Source organism: Mustela nigripes, chromosome 5, assembly GCF_022355385.1.
Source record: "Mustela nigripes isolate SB6536 chromosome 5, MUSNIG.SB6536, whole genome shotgun sequence".
NCBI lineage: Eukaryota > Metazoa > Chordata > Mammalia > Carnivora > Mustelidae > Mustela > Mustela nigripes.
Genome location: NC_081561.1, coordinates 35,919,074 through 35,940,230, shown reverse-complemented (window position 1 = coordinate 35,940,230; position 21,157 = coordinate 35,919,074). Strand labels below are relative to the sequence as shown.

General features: G+C 38.0%; 1 protein-coding gene and 1 pseudogene across 1 annotated transcript in view; both read left to right on the top strand.

Moving 5' to 3' along the window:
• KCNQ5 (potassium voltage-gated channel subfamily Q member 5) overlaps positions 1-21,157 on the top strand; it is a 539,583-nt gene that overhangs the window by 109,595 nt on the left and 408,831 nt on the right. The window lies entirely within an intron of this gene.
• On the top strand, positions 10,434-10,891 carry LOC132017219 (glutathione S-transferase 3, mitochondrial-like; annotated as a pseudogene).

Genomic DNA, 21,157 nt, shown 5'->3' with positions numbered 1-21,157 from the left:
GATCCTTCTGTGACCCTGCGGGACCTGAGGCCACGCTGACCCCGCGTGGGCTTCGCCCCGGTTTAGCCTCTGGAGCGATGTCCCTCAGCGGAACAGACTTTTAATAAAAGTCCTGATTTTGTGCGCAGTTGCTCCGCCGCTTGCCGGGAGCCGGCCCCTCCCCCTGGGGTCTATCTTCCGGTCGCTTTGGATTCACTTCTCCGCCAGTCCTACCTTTCAGAAAGTGGTTGTTTTCTGTTTCCAGAATTGCTGTTCTTCTTCTCTTCGATCTGCCGATGGATTTTCAGGTGTTTGCAATCTTTAGATAAGCTATCTAGCTGATCTCCGGCTAGCTGAAGTAGTCTCGGCCTGCTACTTCTCCGCCATCTTGACTCCTCCCCCTCGCAGAGTAACTTTTTTAAAGGAAATAGATTATTTGGGTTTATAAGGTATGGTATGTTTGTGCAGCCATGTTTCTATTCATTTGTTTACTTAAGAATGTACTACTGGAATAGTATAAAAAACTATTCTTAGTATCAAGGAGACATTTAAAATGTTTCCCTTTATGTTAAGTTTTGTGTGTGTGTGTGTTTTTTGGTTTGTTTTTGTTTTTGTTTTGCTTAGTTGAATATTCATTTGGCTTTTCAGCAGCGGTAAAACCCTACTTTAGAGGCCTCTCTCTGGTCTTTAATTGTTAATCCCAGTAGAAGCTTTACTCTTTACAAATCAGTTCTGGACACCACATTCTGTAAATTCTGTATCTATAGCCAAAGATTAAATTGATTTTCACATTTTTATGACACAAATAAGACCACATCTGTTTGGTTTGCTGGTTTATGGCTGTCATAATATCCAGTATATAATAGGAGTTCAGTTACTGTCTGCTGAGGGGATGTCAGATATCAGATACATACCTTGTCATTTTTACGCCTTCTAAAAATGTTATTTGAAAGACGTGTTCAACTTTGGTGAGACAAGAGAAAAGCGTATCTTAACAAAAAATCTTTGGAGAAGGGATTGCAGGGATGCTTATTCATAGAACATGTAAAACTCTTGTTCTACTTTAGCCACTGTTTCCCCTGGGCCGTCTCAAAGCAGCAATTTAAATTCATTTCTGCAATTTTATCAACACTGTTTATCAAATACCTACTATAAGCCAAAGAGTGATCTAGGGACTGGGAAAATAGTTATAAACAAAATAGAGGTCCCATGGAGTTTGCACTTTAATGGGGGCGAATGATGATTCTTGAAGATACTATAATGTATTTTTAAGCATTGTTTCTGATTATTGATAAAATGTGGGTAATGATCCCAGTGTACTGAGGTCTTGTTGGTATAATTTGGTGAGCTTCATAGACTGTATCACAAAAAAGAGTGCTACTTACTCAGTTTGGGCAAATATAGACAATCTGGATGACTAAACACCTATGTTGTTTCAACAGTGTTGTAATAGTTTGCTTAAGATGAATGGTTGACCACCTTGAACTTCCCAGGAGTTACCAAATAATATCTTCATTGGGAAATCATTCTTGGATGACATATGCTTTTATAAAATAACACATGTGAAATGTTAGTATAGGAACACTTATTTTTGGTATAATCTTTGATAAAGACTATAGGTTTTGGGCTTTTTATCTTAGCATTGGGCACATACTGAATGAGTGATGGACACAGCATCACCTGAGTCTTTAACTTAGAATCCATCTCCATGAGGCTACCTCTAGATGTTTTATGTGCATTTAAAACACAGAAATAAAAACTGGATGAATACTTGTATTCATGCACTCATGAATGAGTTTCTCTAAAAACATAAAAAATACGCCTTGTACTAAGAAGGTATTTGAAAAAAATTAGAAGACCTTTTGTTTGGTACATATTCACTTAGCTTTTACAGTACAGTAGTACCAACAGTAGGTAGAATCCTGCCTTGGAGTTGCTCCTAGCATGTCCTTGCATGGCTCTCTTTCTTAAAAATATCACACTTCCGACCACTACCCATAAATCTTGAGAGGGCAAATACTGTCTTAAAAATATCACACTTCCGACCACTACCCATAAATCTTGAGAGGGCAAATACTGTGTTTTACATGTATACCTCTTCCAGTCCCTACAGCCACCCCAAAACATACATGAAGCGTCATGCTTAGAGTACCTGTATGTTTTTACTAATTGGCTTTGATTAGGATGCATGAAGAGCCCGCTTCCTTCCTTTATATTGCTAAAGATTTCCCTTGAGGAGCATCCCCGAGAAACTGAGGTTGCCCTGGCAGCCAGCATTTGCTTTTTTTCTAAATTCCTTTTGATAGCCATGATCTTATAAAAGAGCTCCTATGAACTGATCTCTAAGAGACTTTGAATACTTATGTTGAGAACGTGGGCCTCATCCTTTGCTGGTCTGCCTACTCTGCTTGCCACTTTTCTATCAGCAGTTGGTGGCATTCAGCGGCAGCTGCCTTATCTTTATCTTGCTTTTCACTTGAAGATTTGGGAGCTAAGCCAGGTCTTGAGATTGTTCCCTTCTGCTCCTTCTTGTGGTCTGATTTGAAATCCTTTCACATATTTGAGGGGTACCCAGACAAGGAAGGACCCAAAAAAATGACAGTTTCTCCCACTCCCCAGTATAAGTCCCATTTTAGGCCTGCATTTGTAATTGCTAGTATTTCATCAGTTTTCTTTTTGTATTGAAATGTAAAAATATTCTAGCTTTGTTTTCTAAAAATAGCTTCTAAGAAGTAGTTGAAACATGGATGTAAAATACAGTCAGTTGGAAAAAAAGAGATACTACTGGGATTGGGGGGGGAAGGGTATTCATTCATTCATTCATTCATTCAAAAACTGTTGAACATCTACTGTTTGTTTGGATCTGGAGGCATGCAAAGATGAGCAAAACATAATTGCACTCCCTTAAAACATGCAATCTAGGTGGAAAAATTGGAATTTTGCCCTGTACCAGCAGATATCTGAACTCCACTCAGATTTTTAGATCTCTACTATGCTAGGTTTCTGATGGAAAAGTGTTATTCTTTCTTCCCTTGGAGAAGTATTTTGAAAGACTAATGTGGTCTCGCTTCCCCAAAGATGAAGGACATTGAAATGGAGGACAGAGGCAGAGATTTCTCTAGATATCAGGCATCCCTGGCAATTCCATTCTGTCTGCTGCTTCCAAATATAACCCTGCTTGGAAACCCCTCCTCTTGTAAGTTCCTCTACGTATGACCCAAACTTCTTAGGTCATGAAAAACAAAAGAATAAAAAATTTTATGTGACTAAAGACCAGTTTTATACCAGCACCATTTCACTCAATTCTCACCCCAATGAGACGAGGCAGATATTTTGCTGGTGAAAAATCTGGGTACCGAATGCCCAAGCCAAGTCAGGATTCAAAACCAAGTCTGTGCGACTTCAAAGACAGACACACTTTAAATGTTACAACTTTGTGGCATCCTGCTTAGAGGTCCTTCTCTGAAGATGGTGTCTTTTCTTGCCAGTGATGGCCCTGTGGGCCTTTTCTGGGTAGTTCTCAGGGATTCCTCTCTTGTCTGGGTTATTCCCTTGCTTCCTTGAACAATTCCTTAGAGATTGGACAGCACAGTGTTACTGTGCCAGCATCATCTCCAGAACCCTCTAGTGCTGCCAGATGTTCCCTAGGCCTCTCCCAAGAGACTTCCTCAGGGACAGACCCCCTCAACTTGGACCCTCCTGGCTTTAGGGCATACAGCCAGAATGTATCACCATTGTCCCAGACCACTGAAGGATGTGACAAGAATCTCATAGTCCTCATAATTCCCATCCTTCCTATGCCTGGTATAGAACAAAATCCAGTGGTGACTCAGTCAGTGTTGAGTCAATGGTAGAGATATGATCCAAAGATCTATTGTCTAGCACCCACGGCAGTGCTCACAATCATTCTGCCATTCAGCCTCTGGAGTATCCTTTGTCCCATATGAAGAAGCTTTAGAACCTGTGCTTTTGAGTCATTGTGTCTACTTTTTATAGTTTTACTATCTTCTCTGTTGCCTTTTACTGCTATCCAAGTGAGTGCACAGCTCACTTAACCTTCTGCTAAATTTGCTGCTTTTAATCTGTCATGGAATGGACACTTTTTTGCATTTTATCTAAAATGAGAAATGACAAGACGCCTAGGGAAGGATTCCTGTGCATTCACCTAAGTTTCTGAATCTATCAAATTAATTGTTGCCTCTTCTGAGAAATTTTTTTCCTTCCTCCTTGACATAGCTATGTCATGTTATTCGTGTTGCTGTATCCTTGGAGTAAGTATTAAAGGATATTTTCTTTTCCCTTTGTTCCTACAGAGTATAGGCAAGGTATGAGCATGTAATTTTCTTCAATTTCTTTCTTATTTAGCCATTTTTCAGCCAAAGAGTTTTCTGCTATACACAGAAATCCTTTTTCAAGGAAAGCATGATCAAATCAGTGTGGAGTGATATGTGATGTTTGATGTGATTCACTAATTGCTATAATCATAAAACTCCTGAAAGTGTAAAACAGTGAGAATATTAGAGATTATTGTGTCTGGTAATCTTGTTTTCAGATCAGGAAACTGTAGTAGACTGTGAAAATTAAGGGCTATGTTCAAGGTCCCAGAGATAGTGGGCCTAGAGCCAGGATAAAACCCCAACCTCTGGTTGCTTCTCCCTCTCTCTACTCCTATTTCTTCTTCCTAGAATCGGGTGTATCTACTAAATGACTGTAGATTTTATATTTACCTTAGGAGTATGGTAGTTACTATCTTATGGGTTAGTGTCTTGCAGAGAATAAAGCAGCAAAGTAGGACGTGTATAAATTTAGAAACCAGGTAGACAATGACCAAATACATTTTGTGTCATTTTGTTGGCTGTGATATTGGACAAGCTACTTAATTCCTCTCAGTATTAGTTTTCTCATCTGCAAAATGGAGATTATACTAATAACCATGGAGTGAGAGTTAAGTGAATTGATTACTATATGGTGCTGAGAACAGTGCTGGGCCCCTAGTAGGTGTCCAGTAAGAGAAATGTACAACAATTATCAGATGTCTTCTTCTCCTTTATCTAAAAAAAGTACCTTTTTTCCTTTTATGCTTAAAATAATGACTTTTTGTTATATGGCTATTATTATAGGTTTTTGATAAGTCCTACAAATGAATAAGTTTGTAAACAGGTTTAAAGTGTGCATTTAATTTTCATAGTTTGTTTTTTAATGCAGGTCTGAGTCTCTGCTGGGAGTTGCAAAGAAGTGAGTATATTTACAAAGGCATTTAAGTGTCACAGACCAACATTTCTCAAAGCCTGATCTTAGATCACTTGCATAAGAACCACTCGAGGGGGTGGGCATTAAAAAGGGAAGATTCCCAAACTCTACAATAGACTGATGAATGCGAATCTCTAATGATGAAACAGCCCAGGAATCTCTATTTTAGGACAAACTCAGGGTATGATTTTCATACATTCTAATTGTTGAGAACCACTACTGTGGATGGATCAGGGTTTTTTTAGATTATTTATTTGAGAGAGAGTGTGTGTGCGCGCGCATGTGTGTGCGTGTGTGTGCGTGCACACACGCGAATAGGGAGAGGAAGAGATTCCCAAGCAAACTCCACCCTAGGCACAGAACCCATTTGGGGCTTGATCCCACTACCCCAAGACCATAACCTAAGCTGAAACCGAGAGTGCAAACCCAACCAACTGAGCCACCCAGGTGTCCCTAGATGAATTATTCTAAATGCCAGATTACTCAGCTTAAAATATTGTTTTCATTTTTCTATGTCCTTGTTTAAATAATCTTTAGTACTTGCTAATCTCCAGTTTGGCAAGGAGGGTCATTCACTGTCAGGTTGTGTGAACTTGCCTATTTAGTCTTGTGACAGGCTGGAAAATGTCTTCCAAAAGATGTACATGTACTAATATCCAGAATCTGGATATAGGGTTCCCTAGTCTGTGGCAAAGGAATTTTGTAGATGTGCTTAAATTAAGGATTGTGTGATGGACATTATCCTGGCTATTGAGGTGAGCCCATGTAAGCCTGATGGTCTGTATAAGAAGAGCAGGAGGATCAAATAGTATGTGAGATAGAAGCAGGAGACTGGAATGATGGCAGGAAGGGGTCATGAGCCAAGGAAGGCATGTAACTTCTAGTAGCTGAGAGGGGAAAGGAAAAAAATTCCACCTCCCAGTCTCCAGAAGGAACCAGTCCTGCTGACACCTTGACTTTAGCTCAGTGAGAGTGATTTTGGAATTCCGATCTCTAGAACCATAAGATAATAGATTTGTGCTGTTTTAATCCAACATACTTAATGGTAATTTGTTGCAGCAGCAATAGAAAACTAGTACCTTGGTTTTTCTCCAGCCACCTATCTTTTTTCTGGTCCTGAGCTCCTCTCTCACTGGTTCTTGCACGCTCCCTGAACCTGGTCTTATGCTTTCTTATCTCTGAGCTGTGCTCAGTTTCTACCTACCAGACAATGCTCTTTTGATTGTTGTTCTCCTCCTGTCTGTCAGGAGGAAGTCATTTCCCCTTCTCTGATGTTCTAAGGCAACCAGGACCTGTGCAATGTATTGTATATCCAGTGATGAAAATCCCCATCCAGGAATGGGTAAGCACAAAATCTCTAAAATCAGAACTCCTAAATTTAGATCCTGATTCTACCACAACAGCCTTAGGGAAGTTTCTTAACTCCCCCTAGTCTCAGTGTCTTCGTTTCTGTCAGCCTCCTCAGCTCATGAAGTCTAGAGATGCTTCACATGAAAGTGAATTGGCATGGTGGCTCATTCAAAGTAAGGACTGGATATATGTTGGTGATTATATGAATTGTCATTCAGCATATCTCTGATTATTATCTTTTTTAAAAAGAGAGATATTATTTATTTATTTATTAGAGAGAGAGAGAGAGAGAATGAGCAGAGGGAAGGAGCAGAAGGAGAGAAAGAGAGGCAGACTTCCTGCTGAGGAGGGAACCTGATGTGGGGCTCGAACCCAGGACCCCGAGATCATGACCTGAGCTGAAGGCAGATGCTTAGCCACTGAGCCACCCAGGGGCCCCTGATTATTCTCTTGCAGAACTCTTCAAGTGTATTGCTTACATTTGTGTTTTTATTTCCCTGTCAACTCCATGAACGGAAGCATGATAATAATTTTAACAACAAATAACAATAATAATACTAGTGAAGTGATATAATGAAAGGAACACGATTTTGGAAGACATTGTTTCAATTTTAGCTTCACAATTTACTGGCTGTCTTAATAGGAAAGAAATTGAGTTTTCTTCATCTGTAGCATGTGAATAATAATAGTCTTTCCCTCTTAGAACTGATTTCAGGATTAAGTAGAATGACCAATTTAAATCTTAGCACCCAGAACATGATGAGGGTTGAGTACATGTTAACCATTGTTAATGGCAATCAGGGTTTAATTTTTCTTTTTACTTGTTTTATTCTGTAATTAATCTTGATATTCCTGTTACTTTATATATGACAAAAATATGAGAAACGAGGGGAAGAGAATTTGGTATGTGTCTAAAATATTATGCTTTGCTATCAGATGTGTTACAGACTATGAGTCCCACAGGCCTTTAGGGCTTACTGTTGGATTAATTCTCAAACTACAAAAATATGCAGGACACACATAAAACTTGGCTGCTTCCCTCTCTGCCTCCTTCTTTCCTTCTCTCCCTTTCTTCCTTCCTTCTTCTCTTTCATCTCAGGTGATTGGATGAATAGTTTGGTATTTTAAATACTTTGAATACATTAGATTTTGGAACCATTTTTACAAAAAAAAAAAAAAATCTGTGATTCAATACATTGCCATTCATCATTACCTTCCCTTTACAACCCTTCATGCTATTTTAGTGCAGACGAGAGCTCGCCTATCCCAGCTAATTTGAATTCATTTTTCAAATGAGAGTTCATAAGTGACTATGCTAAAATTAAGGTCTATTACATTTTCTGCACTTCCTTTGTCTGCTAATGTTATAAAATGATTTTTAAGTAATTGGGTTTATTTTGACATGATTTCTTATTTAGAAACTCTGGCTTATTTGCAAGTCTTTTATCTATACATGTTTATATATTTTATATAGATATTGTCTTCCTGGTTGCCATCTAATTATTTTAGAGAGACTTGGAATTACATTTTTTTATTTAAGCCATATAAAATACCTGTATATCCCTAAAAAAATATGAATCCAAGAATGCTAGGAAAATTGGTAGTAAATGTTTTTGTCATTAAAAACAAGATGGGAGGGGCACCTGGGTGGCTCAGTGGGTAAAGCGTCTACCTTCAGCTCGGGTCAGGATCCCACAGTCCTGGGATTGATTCCCACATCGGGCTCTCTGCTCAGTGGGGAGCCTGCTTCTCCCTCTCCCTCTGCTGCTCTGCCTGCTTATGCTCTCTCTCTCTATCAGTAAAATAAATAAATAAAATCTTTAAAACAAGAAAAGCAAGAGGGGAAAATGAAACTAATTCATATACAGATAAAATAAGTATATTTAAATGTACTAAATAGATGATGGCTTAGACCTCATACTTTGTCATTTATTATTTTTAAAGTAAGGAAAGATTACCTCCTCTCCTTAGTCCTTTGGCCACTTTTATTAAAAGCTTAATTTTGTAATTTAGGAGATCAGATTTACAAGGCAACTGGGAATTTCCCTCATGACCTGTGGGATAGTCTAGTCCTTGTGTATTCTTCCTTCACTTCCTAGACTACACATCAGAGTGGTTACAGTCTCTCCCTGGAAACCTTTCTTAGTGACCCAGTGCCTTGGAAAATTGTTCATTTTGTCCTAAGGAGACATTCTGACTCTAGTCTTAAACACACACACACACACACACACACACACACAAGTTAATTTAAAATGAGAAATGGAGACTTCATCTGACAAAACAAAATGTTCACCCTGTTGAGAGATTTATGGCCCCGTGTTCCCCTTGGCCACACTGCTTGAGTGCCATCACTGAGAAGTGAGAGGCAGTGCTGAACGAAAACCATACTACTTTACAGACTTGGTGAGAGTAATTTTACTCATGAATAAGCAACAGCTCATACTTGTGCAAAATGTCCATCTGTGCCCTCTCACTGTGGCTCTCCCTCATTAAAAAGAGGCATTGGAAGCCAAATAGAAAATATAGTGTTTAATTTACCATAGATTTCAGAGCAGAAATACGAGTTTTGTTTTACATTATAACATGATTATATTTAACAAATTTAAACAACTCAATATAATCCTAATGTGTTAATTCATCCATTATGAAATTAGCAACTTATCTTAAAGAATATGTTAAAATTGGTTTCTTAAATACTAAAATAAGGATGAGTTTTTAATTAAAAAAATTTCCCTACTTTTCCCCTAGACATAATTTGTTTTAAAAAAAAGTCATCTAACAGAGGGGTACCTGAGTGGCACAGTTTTGGTTTCTGCTTAGATCTTGATCTTGGGGTCACGGGATGGAGCCCCACATCCAGCTCCATGCTCAACTCAGTCTGCTTGGGATTCTCTTCCTCCTTCTCCCTCTGTTCCTACCCCTCCCCCCACATGTTCCCTCTCTCAAATAAATAAATAAATATTTTAAAAAATCATCCAACAGAGGAACCATGATATCTTCTCAAAGGGTCTTTTAAATATAATATCAAATTATATTGTAATCTAGTTGGTGACAAAATAACACTGAGTTATAGTCAACTCAATATATAAGTATATATTCCAAAAATATATAAATTCAATATATTTAATGAAGTTCAGGTAGCAATCATTTTTTTCTATGTTTCCCAAAACTGAATTGATCATACTGATTGCTGGTTTGCGGGGTCAGGGGGGCAGATTTCACTGATTAATTTAAAAGTAGTATATATGGTGGGCTTGACTTTTCTTTAATAAGTGTGGGAGGAAAAATAAATTTCTATAAGAATCATTCTTAATTATCAAAGATAGTATAACCTATTTATCTTTATTCTTAGCAGGAAGCCCATAGTATATTTGAATTTCACAGTGAAAATAATTAATAAAATCAGATATAATTTATCAGATATTTTATTATGTAACAAAAATGAATACACCATTGTCATCTCTTAGTACAGTTTCCAAAAATGCCCTAGTTCCAAAGTAATTTGTATGCAGAATGCATAGACTTATTGTAGATAAAAGGTTTCATCTCATATAATCTAAAAAAAATAAGAAATTTGATAAATAATTTTTTAATTTAATAACATGATCCCTTAAATTTATCAGAGAAAAGGTAATTTACAAACTCCAGATAAATCTGGTTTTCCATATTGTCACTTTCTCACAACAAATTACTTGTTTTCATAAATTTCATTGTTAAAAATAAACAGGGCATCTTTTAAAATTCTTGTCAAAAGGTGACTGGCCAATGAAGGGGTTGCAAATAAGGGGAGGTGACAGGGTGATTAGAAAGCAGTGTGGTGGGCAGCAGCTGAGCAGCAGTGATCCTGAGCCAGCATGACTGTCCTCTCTAAGGAACGTGGTTTTGTGTTTCTGACCTGTACTGCCAGCTTCATAATGGTAGCTCATCTAGCCATCAGTGTTTCCAAGGCCCAAAAGAAGTACCAAGTGAAGTATCCTACCATGTACAGCATGGACCCGAAAACAGACACCTTTTCAACCACGTTCAGCACGTCCACGAGAACACATTGAAAGTATAACCACCCTTCTTATTTTTCCTAGATGTTGGAGGTGTTTACCACCCAGGTATAGTTTCTGGCCTAGCCTTGGCCCGGATTGTTGGACAAGTTCTTTATGCTTATGGCTGTTACACAAGAGAGCCCAGCAAGCAGAGTCGAGGAGCCCTGGGCTCCATAGACCTCACAGGCCTAATGGGCACAATGGTGTGCTCTGCCTTCCAGCATCTTGGTTGGGTTAAAACTGGCTTGGGCAGTGGGTCCAAATGCTGCCATTGAAGAATTATAATGTGTTTTAAAACTCATTCATTTTGAATGATTTACTCTTATTTTCAGTTACGTTTTTCTTTTCTTTCTTTTTTTTTTTTTTTAAAGATTTTATTTATTTATTTGTCAGAGAGAGAGTGAGCGAGAGCGAGCATAGGCAGACAGAGTGGAAGGCAGAGTCAGAGGGAGAAGCAGGCTCCCTGCGGAGGGCAAGGAGCCAGATGTGGGACTCGATCCCAGGACGCTGGGATCATGACCTGAGCCGAAGGCAGCTGCTTAACCAACTGAGCCACCCAGGTGTCCCTCTTTTCTAAATATAGTAAAAGCTTGTGGCATTAACCTCATGCCTAAAAAAAAGAAACAATAGAGAATAGATTATGAAATGTTATTTTATACACACACACTCTCTCTTTCTCTCTGAATTTAATTCTGTTTTATGATTAAAGGGGAAAAAAAACCAGGGAGGAATAAAATTAAGAGAATGTTACAGACTATGTTCTCCTGAAATATGTATGCTTAAATCCTAACCCCCAATGTGGTGATATTAGGAAGTGGGGCCTTTGGGAGGTAATCAGGTTATATGGGTAGAGCACTCTTGAATGGAATCAAGTGCACTTATGAGAAGAGACATGAGAGTTCCCTCTGGCTCTCTGCTCTCCACCATATCAGGATAAAAATGAGAAGATGGCCATCTGTGAACCAGGCCCTCTGGATGACCCAACACCTTGATCTTGGACTTCCAGCCTCCAAAACTATGAGAAATAAATGTCTCATATAAGCTACCCAGTCTATGATAATTTGTTATAGCAGCCCTAGCTAAGATAGAGATAGGATATAAAAAGAGAGGTCATGATCCTCAGGGTCCTGGGACTGAGCTCCCTGCTTCGTGGAGAGTCTGCCTCTTCCTCTCCCTCTGACCCTCCCCACTGCTCATGCTTGCTCTCTCTGTCTCTCTTAAATAAATAAATAAAATCTTTTTTTTAAATAGTAAAGACAGAATGAAGGCCTTACGTTCTGTGGCATGTTGATTAAGGGTAAGTTATTTAGATCACACTTACTCATGGCCTGCAGGAAAAGTAGTTTCTTTTCAAAATACTCATCAGCTGGTTACTACTCTAACAATTCAGTCTTTACACATGGAAAAGCTTTCTTGAAATGGGGCTGATGTAAACATCAGTGTTTAACTGTGATGGATCATGCTCTGTATGTAGTACAGTGGGGTCTCATCATGACCTGCCATGGGGGCAGAGGAGCGATGAGCCATCAGTTGTTCTGAGCAGTAACATCTCACGTAGAGTCACTTTTAGCTCATGAATTGGAGATTTCTACTTTTCATCTTGACCAAGATTTATAGGGAAATAATAAGTGCAGGAAATGTCAAGCCCATCTCTGAGGTAATAATTTCCAGTTTTTGTTCAAGATTTTCATTTCATAGTTTTAAAACATTGTTCTTAATATTAAATAAAATATTTTCACATGTAAAGTTAATGATAGCATTTATGTACTTAGGGCCCCCTCCCTCTCAGAGAATATTCCTGTCATTTTCTGTGAAGCAGTCAGTTGGTTTCACAGTTTTTCTGGCTCTTTTTGGACTTTCGTAGACATGTACTGAGTAGCAATAACTTCCCAACAATTGCCCCTGAAATAAGCTGGAATCAATTTCTAGCAACTATTACTCCCTCAATAATTCTTCAGATTCCTGAATTGGTACTAATTAGCTCTTAGCTGTTACCACAATAATACTGGATAATAGATTACCTAATCCCCAGGAGCATTCAGAAAGCATTTATTTCTTTCTCACACATGGGTTAGGGCCAGTTGAAATTTTGATGATCTAGACTGCCCCCAGCAAGGTATGGCTTTAAGTTGAATATTTGATCTAAGTTGACACTACCTTTCTTTCATCTTTCTCAGACCAGAAGCTATCTAAGGCATTATTTTCTCATGGTAAAAGGCAGAGTAAATGTGCCAAAGCCCAACCAGATAAGAATCTTTTAACCCTCTGCTTCTGTAGTTCTGCAAACATTGTACTGGTCAAAGCAAATCACTTGAGTAAGTCTAACATCAGTGAGAGAAAAAAATATTCTTTCATTCTTCTGGGAGGTTCTGCATAGTGACTTGGAATATGGGATAGCTGTGGAAAAAAGTGGGGAACTGGGAAAAAGAATGCAGTCTGCCACACTTTACAATTACTCACATGACTTCCACACACAAAATACCTTAATTCTAATAATCTCTACTCCCCAGATATCCTAGAATTCTTGTTAATTTGTGGAATCAAAGTCCAGGATTTTCTAATTTATGTCAATTCTAGATTCAGGTTCTCCTGACCTGAAACCTTGTGAATTTCAGAGACAAGTTGTTTAATCCTCCCCCATGACAAACAATCTCCCAACACATAATTGTGAAATAGGGACAGGATAGCCAAAGTGAACACTCCATTCAAAAAAAAGGTGACAATGAGAGCCTCATTGCAGTCACTGGTCCATAGTTATTTTGAAATCTCACTAGATGAATGTTATCAGATCTCCCTGTCCTAGAGAAAGGGAATATCCTTTAATTAGGTATTGATACTACTCCCTGAGAATTACCTAAATAGGGAATGAGGTTGTATCAACTCTTCTGTTGGTGAATATATTCAGAAGCATCAAGATTTTTAAGACAAGGAAAGAAAAAACTTTCCTTTTTAATTCGTTTTTTACTTTTTTTTCTTCTTTAATCTTCTAGGACAGAATTACACAGGTTTCTAGATTTGTAAAGATCTCAATGACAGCCCCATATTCTTTCCTTTACTTTATGAAATACTATTTAATTTTTGACTAGGTAATATATTTTAATGACCCAAACATCAAAAAGTATACAAAGGTATAGAGTGAACCATTTACCTCTGAGTATATTCCCATTTTTTCTTTTTCTTTTTTTACACAGAATTGTAATATACTGTAAGTATTATGCAATGTTTCTTTTTTCACTTAATGTATCTTACAGATGTTTCCACATCAGTAAAGAAAGAACTCTCATGATATTTTAGAACTGTGTATCATTTTATTTAATGGATATACTATAGTTTTTAATTAGTCTTCCCATCAAAAGACAAAGGAGTCCAGATGTTTGGCTATAAAAGATAGTGTTGCAATAAATAATCTTGTATGCCTGTCTTTATGCACATTGGTTAGTATATTTGTAGGGAAAAAACCAAAAGTGGAAATGTTGAGTCAAAGGGTTTATGAGTATATAATTTTAAAAGAAACTACCAAATTGTCTTTGATGGAATTCTAACAGTTTTACTCCCACCAACAATATGGAGAGGGCCTCTTTTTCTATGGCATTGTCAATAGTATGTTAGCAAACTCTTGGAATTTAGCCAATATCCTAAGTGAAAAATGAGGTTGCATTTCTTTTATTATGAATGAGGACTTACTTCATGTATTTAGGAGCTATTTGTATTTTTTAGAATTTATATTAACTGTTCTTAGACTGTGACCAAGTTTCATTGGGTTGCTAGATTTTGTCTTACTACCTTAAATAGAATTGGGTAAATGAGTATTTTGTAGGAGCTACCTGTATACCTAGGAAACTAGTCCTCTTCAGGTTACTTGAATTGTAAGTATTTTTCATATGTATTGATTTTCTTTATAGTTTTTTAAAAACTATTTAGAATTTTATTTTTCTTTAACATATGGCCTAATTTATCACTTTTTCTTTTATGGCTTCTAGATTTTGTATAACAGATAAGCCTTTCTCTACTTTAAGATTATAAAAAGAGTTCTCATATCCTTTCTTCTAGTACTTTTACTATTTTTTATTACATTTAGTCTGATCCTTTGAAAAATTTTTTGGTGTATGTGTAAGATAGAGATTCAACTTTTTATCCTTATGGCTACCTGGTTTTCTCAATACTACTCACTGTATCCTCCATCTTTTCTCCATGAATATGAAATGCCACTTTTATCATATACCAAATTCTGGATATTTTAAGAGTCCATTTCTGAAGCTCAGAACTTTTTTTGTTTTTCCTTAAACTCACATCTCTGTTCATGTAATAGTTCCATATTGGTTTCATTACTGAGGCTTTATGGTGTTTTATGTGGTGGAATTACTCATTCCTCATTCTTGTTTCCTGAATTTTCCTGGATGTTCTTGTTTATTTATTTTTCTATATAAACCTTAGAATAATTGTATTTCATTCTGGAAAATAAATATTGATTTCTTTTGGGGTGTCACTACAATTACAAATTAGCTTTGAGAAAATGAATGTCTATACAGTGAGGTTCCTATCCAAGAACATGGTATGTGGTTCTATTTGTTCCGATTGTCTTTTTTTTTTTTGTCCGTTAGAAGCATTTTTTAAATCTTCTCTGTCTTCATAGATTTCTGATTAAGTGCTTTTCTTTCTGATGCTATGTATGACTCGGCATATATGATGCTGAGAAGGAAGGACTTGTTAGCTCTTTTAATCCTAGCTCTACATCCAGATTCCTGCAGGACTAGAAGAAATAGATAATGTAGTAAAAAGGCATATGAAAATTTTAAGTGCAAATGAGGGGATAGGTGGGAAAGTGTAGCAAATGTGGTGCTAACGAGTTTCTGTCATCCTGTCCAATGAAAGCCACCAGATTTGTCTGGCACACACAGCATGGCAAAAGCACGATGTACCTAGAAGGGCCACAGAAGGTAGAACAGCTGCCATTTAGAAGTGAATCTAAGAATTTTTATCAATTAGACTTGGCTGTATGTAATAGCTATCCCATATAATAGTAACTTTAAACTTAGATAGATGTTCGTTTTTCTCTCCTATACATGAGTTCAGGTGTTGGCACTCTAGCCCCAGTGTGGTCATTTCATAATCAGTGATCCAGTCTCCTTATTTCTTTTTCACCTACTATCTTTAGTGTGTGGTTTCTGTTTTCAAGTTTGCCTCACGGTTCAAGATGGCTGAAGAAGCTCTCACCAAAATGCACATTTCAGGCGTGAAGAAGAGAAAGGAGGTGCAGGGCAAAAAATACACCACCAAGCTAAGCCAACCCTCTTTTAAAGCCTCATTTTTTTCACTTCCCCCTCCTCATCTATCTATACGAGGGCTGCTCTCAAGAATATGAGAGCCTGCTACTAAGGAAGAAGGGGAAAATGAATTTCAGGAAAGGGACTTCCAGTCCCTACCCCAACAAGAACATTTTTTTTTTTTCACATTCTCCTCAAACTGCAGTGAGAAGGAGAAGGAAAAAAATCCCAAGGGGAAAATAGGAAAATGAAAAAAGTGAGAGCAGTTTGATTATTTTGTATACTTTAGGATCATTTAAAACAACCCAGTGGTCAGCAAACTCTGAACTGGAATCAGTGCTTTGGTCTTTTAGTTTTTCAGCTCTAAAATGTTTTCAAAAAGGAATTGGGTCACATGTTCTGTTTTTCTTCTTTAGACTTGAGGAACCTTGGTAAGGAGTTAACATATTATCTCCAAAGGGCATGGTCTTTATGGGGCTCACAAAGATGATTAAGATAGTGTCTGCCTTTGGATTCAGAGGGCTTCCTGAAAATATGACTTTTTTTTCTTTTTGGAAACCACTAGACTAATCAGAGTTAGAAGCAGCTTTCTGAGGGAGTCTGAGGGAAAGTGTAGGTAGGTGTAGGAGGGTGTCTCTTACCCTGTGGGTCTTATAGTAGAGCTATGAGAGAGATGGGGGTCCTGGGAGGGGGGAAGGAGATGGAGAACATAACATGTATTATTTAAAATCTGGGTGAAAAAGTTTGAAACATACTTAGAGAGCAAAAATAATCTGTCAGTGCAAGAGGACTGAAGACACTGACCCTTCACGTGCTTCAGATCCAAACAGCCTCTGGCACCTGAAGCCTCATTCACCTGGAAGAGGAGTTCTGGGGCTGCTTTCAATTCTCAGAGTCTTCATTCTGTTGTAGAATTCAAATATTTTTGTGTGTAATACAGTTTTATTCTTCAAATGACTATTAATATACCAAGATGTTACATTTAATTTTAGGTTCTCAACTGTAGCCATTTAAGATTTTTTTCAATATATCCAAAACACGATGCAAATAAATTGGTAAGCATTTCAATTCACGTATTTCTTGGAATATCTTATTTTTCTTCATTTTTTTTCTTTTTGCTCTTGGATTTATTATGTTACTTTCCATGGTTAAATTATAAGAACTTGCATGGTCGCACAGAAAAAATAAATATTTTTAAAAGGAATTAGGGCAACCAGGATGTCTATCAGTAGGTAGCTGAGGTATCCTTCAGGTAAACTGTAGTACTTGCTGGCACCAGAATATTATTCACTGGTAAAAAGAAATGAGCTATCAAGGCATAAAAAGACATGGAGGAAAGTTAAGTGCATATTACTAGATGAGAGAAACCAATATGAAAAGGCTACATACTGTATGATTCCCATTTTATGACATTTTGGAAAAGGCCAAACTATGAGACACTAAAAAGATCAGTGGTTGCTAGGGGTTGCAGGGAATGAAGGACAAATAGGGCAGAGGATTTTTAGGGCAGGGAAACTTCTGTATGTTACTGTCAGTGTTGCATGTACAGCACTGAGTGAACTTTAATGTAACTGTGGGCTTCTGGGGATAATGACGTGTCAGTGTGGGTTCATCGATTGGAACAAATGTACCACTCTGGAGGGTGATGTTTTTTTTTTTTTGTTTTTAAAGCTTTTTTTTTTTATTTATTAATTTGACAGAGAGAAATCACAAGTAGACGGAGAGGCAGCCCGAGAGAGAGAGAGAGAGAGAGATAGGGAAGCAGGCTCCCTGCTGAGCAGAGAGCCTGATGCGGGACTCGATCCCAGGACGCTGAGACTATGACCTGAGCTGAAGGCAGCGGCTTAACCCACTGAGCCACCCAGGCACCCTGGAGGGTGATGTTAATAGTGGGGGAGGTTATCGTATGAGCAAAACCTTTATGGGAAATCTCTAAAAAATAAAATATTTAAAACATTTTAAAAAGAAATTAGGGATTAATATAAGACCTGCAAGAGTGTGTAATTGTGGATAATACCACAGAGTAAGTCTGCTGAAAAAGCCTGACACTAGGTGCTACTGAAGGACTGAAGCCACCATTTGTGGTGTGCTATGTGGGACCAATAAATAAGACACAAGAGAAGAAATGTAAACGTTACCACATCCTGTTCTATCAGTGGCTTTGCCGCTGCTCACTTTGGTTTTACTCTGCTGAGTCTCTGCTGCTTCTGAACTTCTTTGATTTCATAACGGAAACTCTGAGTCTTTGTTGCTTTACAAAATTTCATGTTTAAACTTACTCTTTCTTAGGAATGATAATATAGACACCACTCTCACAAACATAACATAGACAATCGTAGCCCCCTAAACAATTTGTTTCTCTATCAGAGAAAGCAACAGAGCTACAGATGGTATGTTCAGTGAGCCGAGAACTTTGGGCTGAGAAGCTATTAATTCTCACAGCAGCTCTTCTACTAACAATTTTTTGGTCCCCGGAATTGATGTCATTCAGAGTCTGCTTCATATACAATAAATCTTTAAAATGAGAAAAATAAAATTAACTCTTGTATTTTAAGAATATTTACAGCACTAGAAGCCAAAGCTGTTGTATTAGTAATCAGTTGTATTAGTAATATCTTGCAGTGTAACAAATTACCACAAATGTACTGACTCCAAACAACATAAACTTATCATCTCACAGTTTGTATGGGTCAGGTGGTAGGCACAGCTTATCTGGGTTCTGTACCCTGGGTCTCACCTGATTGAAATCAAGGTGTGAGCCGCCAAAATACTGAAGTACTTACTGGAAAATAGTTTTTCTCAATTTTTATGACAGTAGTCCCATAACCTTCTCAGTAGGTTTCAGTGTCTTTCCTGGCTATAATTGCATCTATAGAAAGCAACCCTAGTTTTTTCATCCCAGTTATCTTCAGTTAAGAAGTATTTATTGAGGGGCTCCTGTATGGCTGTCAGAGTCCTGGGATCAAGCCCCACATCAGCTCCCTGCTCAGCAGGGGAGTCTGCTTCTCTCTCCCTTTCCCCCTCTCATACTCTTTCTCCGTTGCTCCCTCTCTCACACTCTCTCTCTCTCTCAAATAAATAATAAATATTTATTGAGTACCTCTTATTTGCCACTTCAAGGTACTAGAAATACTAGATGAATAAGAGGACATTCTCTTAGGAAATGAATGATCTAGTAGTGAAGCAGATTGGGGAAGGATGTTAAGGGAGACCAAGCCTGAATCATTTTGAGAAGAGGAAAGAAACTCAGAGTAACTTCCAAGATCAATTGTCTTGATTCTACAACTAGTGAGTAACTGGAAATTCTCCACAAGTGATAAATTTGTCACGGGCAGCTGTTGTAGTCTATGAACTAGAGTCTATGAATCAGTTTGCAGAGGTCATCTGAGTTGATGAAGACTGTTACAGACTTAACAGTCAAAATGAGATTCTAGATGAATGACCAAGTATAAGTAATAGTTTTATGACAATGTTTGTAGTTGGAAGATACAGCCATGTTTACCCAATCCATAAGGGAGATGAAATTCTAAGAGAGGATCAAAGGGCAGGTGAAGACTTTTCCAAACACAGTAATACAAATAGAAGGAAAAGAGTCTAGGAAGTAGAAGAGTATGCTGAAAGCTTCAACAAGCTACTGGTGCTATCTTATACCTAGAACTCTAGGTAGAACCCCAGAGGTTTAGCTGCTAACTGCTGTCAGCTCTTGTGTCCTTGTTCAATCCTTTTCCCTTTCCTTTAATTGTGATTGATGCTGGAATTGAATATCTCTGAGAATGGAAACCTAGGAAATGTTCCAGGATTTTTGATGATGAAGGTGGTCATGTTCCAAGGCTCAGAGTATAATGAAACCTGTAGCTGAGATAGCACTAAAGAATTTTCTCTTTGGAAGAACTTAAAAATATGAGGATGATATTGGTTACCAATTAGTTAGGGAAAAGAGTATCTGATGCAAGTTTGAGTGGAGTCAGTGATGTACTTGTCTTTTCTCTGAGAATGGGAGATAGAGTCCAGATGTTCAGGACAAGTTGGGTTGGCAGTGAGTTGAACCTTGTCTGGCTTGAACTTGGATGTAAGATTGTCCAGTAATGTGTTCTCAAAGGGAGCTCCATTGTTAAGGTCTCAAAAGTCACGAGATCACATAATATTTCCTTTCCTGTGGCCTTTCTAATAGTAATGGATAACCAGGAATACTGGTTTAATTGAAAGAATGGTGCTTCTGGACTTTTTACCTCCTTCAGGAGGCAGCCTGCAAGAAAGAGAGTCCCAACGGTGCATGATACTAAGTCTCTCAGGTGCAGAAGCAAGAGTTCAAATGTCTCTTAGGGCATTGTTTCTCAAACAAATATGATCATATGAATCTCGTGGGACTCTTGCTAAAATGCAGGTTCTGTTGTAGTAGGTCAGTAGGATGGAATTGATGAGAATTTGCATTTCTAACAAGTTCCCAAGTGATACTGATGCTTCTGAGCCACAGACCTCACTTTAAGTAGCAAAACTTTGGAGCATTAGAATAGGGAAAGCATACCTTAGAAGATGTCATTATGGTCTTCGTAAGTTATAAAACCACAAAATGAAAGTAAACTTAGTTTATCCCATGCAGCTGAGGTAGGAATGAAAGAACTTTTTTTTTTTAAGTTTTTTTTTAAAAAAATATTTTGTTTATTTATTTGAGAGAGAGACAGTGAGAGAGAGCATGAGCGAGGAGAAGGTCAGAGGGAGAAGCAGATTCCCCATGGAGCTGGGAGCCTGATGCAGGACTCCATCCCAGGACTCCAGCATCATGACCTGAGCCGAAGGCAGTTGTCCAACCAACTGAGCCACCCAGGCATCCCAGGAATGAAAGAACTTTTTAAGAAGACTTACAGATTGGGAAAAAACCAAAACCCAAATAGGGTTCATCAGGAAAAAATGGGAAATGTGGCAGTTGCTAGAGAAGTGGACAAACCTAACTTCATTAACCTCTAACTCTGAAGGATATATCTTCTCTTTTAGTTTTAGGGGTAACTTAATACCATCTGGTTAAAGAACTATGCCATACCCTCACACCCCATCCTTTTGCCACCCCACCCTCTCATGCTCTGCCATTCAGCCCGTATCTGCCACTGGCTCTCAACTACTTTTACGCAATAAGGAAAAACTGGGAGTGAATTTTAGACTTGGTTGTCAAATAATCTAGAGTGATCTGGGTGGGGGTGCAGGGTGAGTAATGAAATCTCCCTAGGGGTATAGTAATGGTGCAAGGCTGATTAGCAGATAGCTTCAGTATCCTTCATTGTA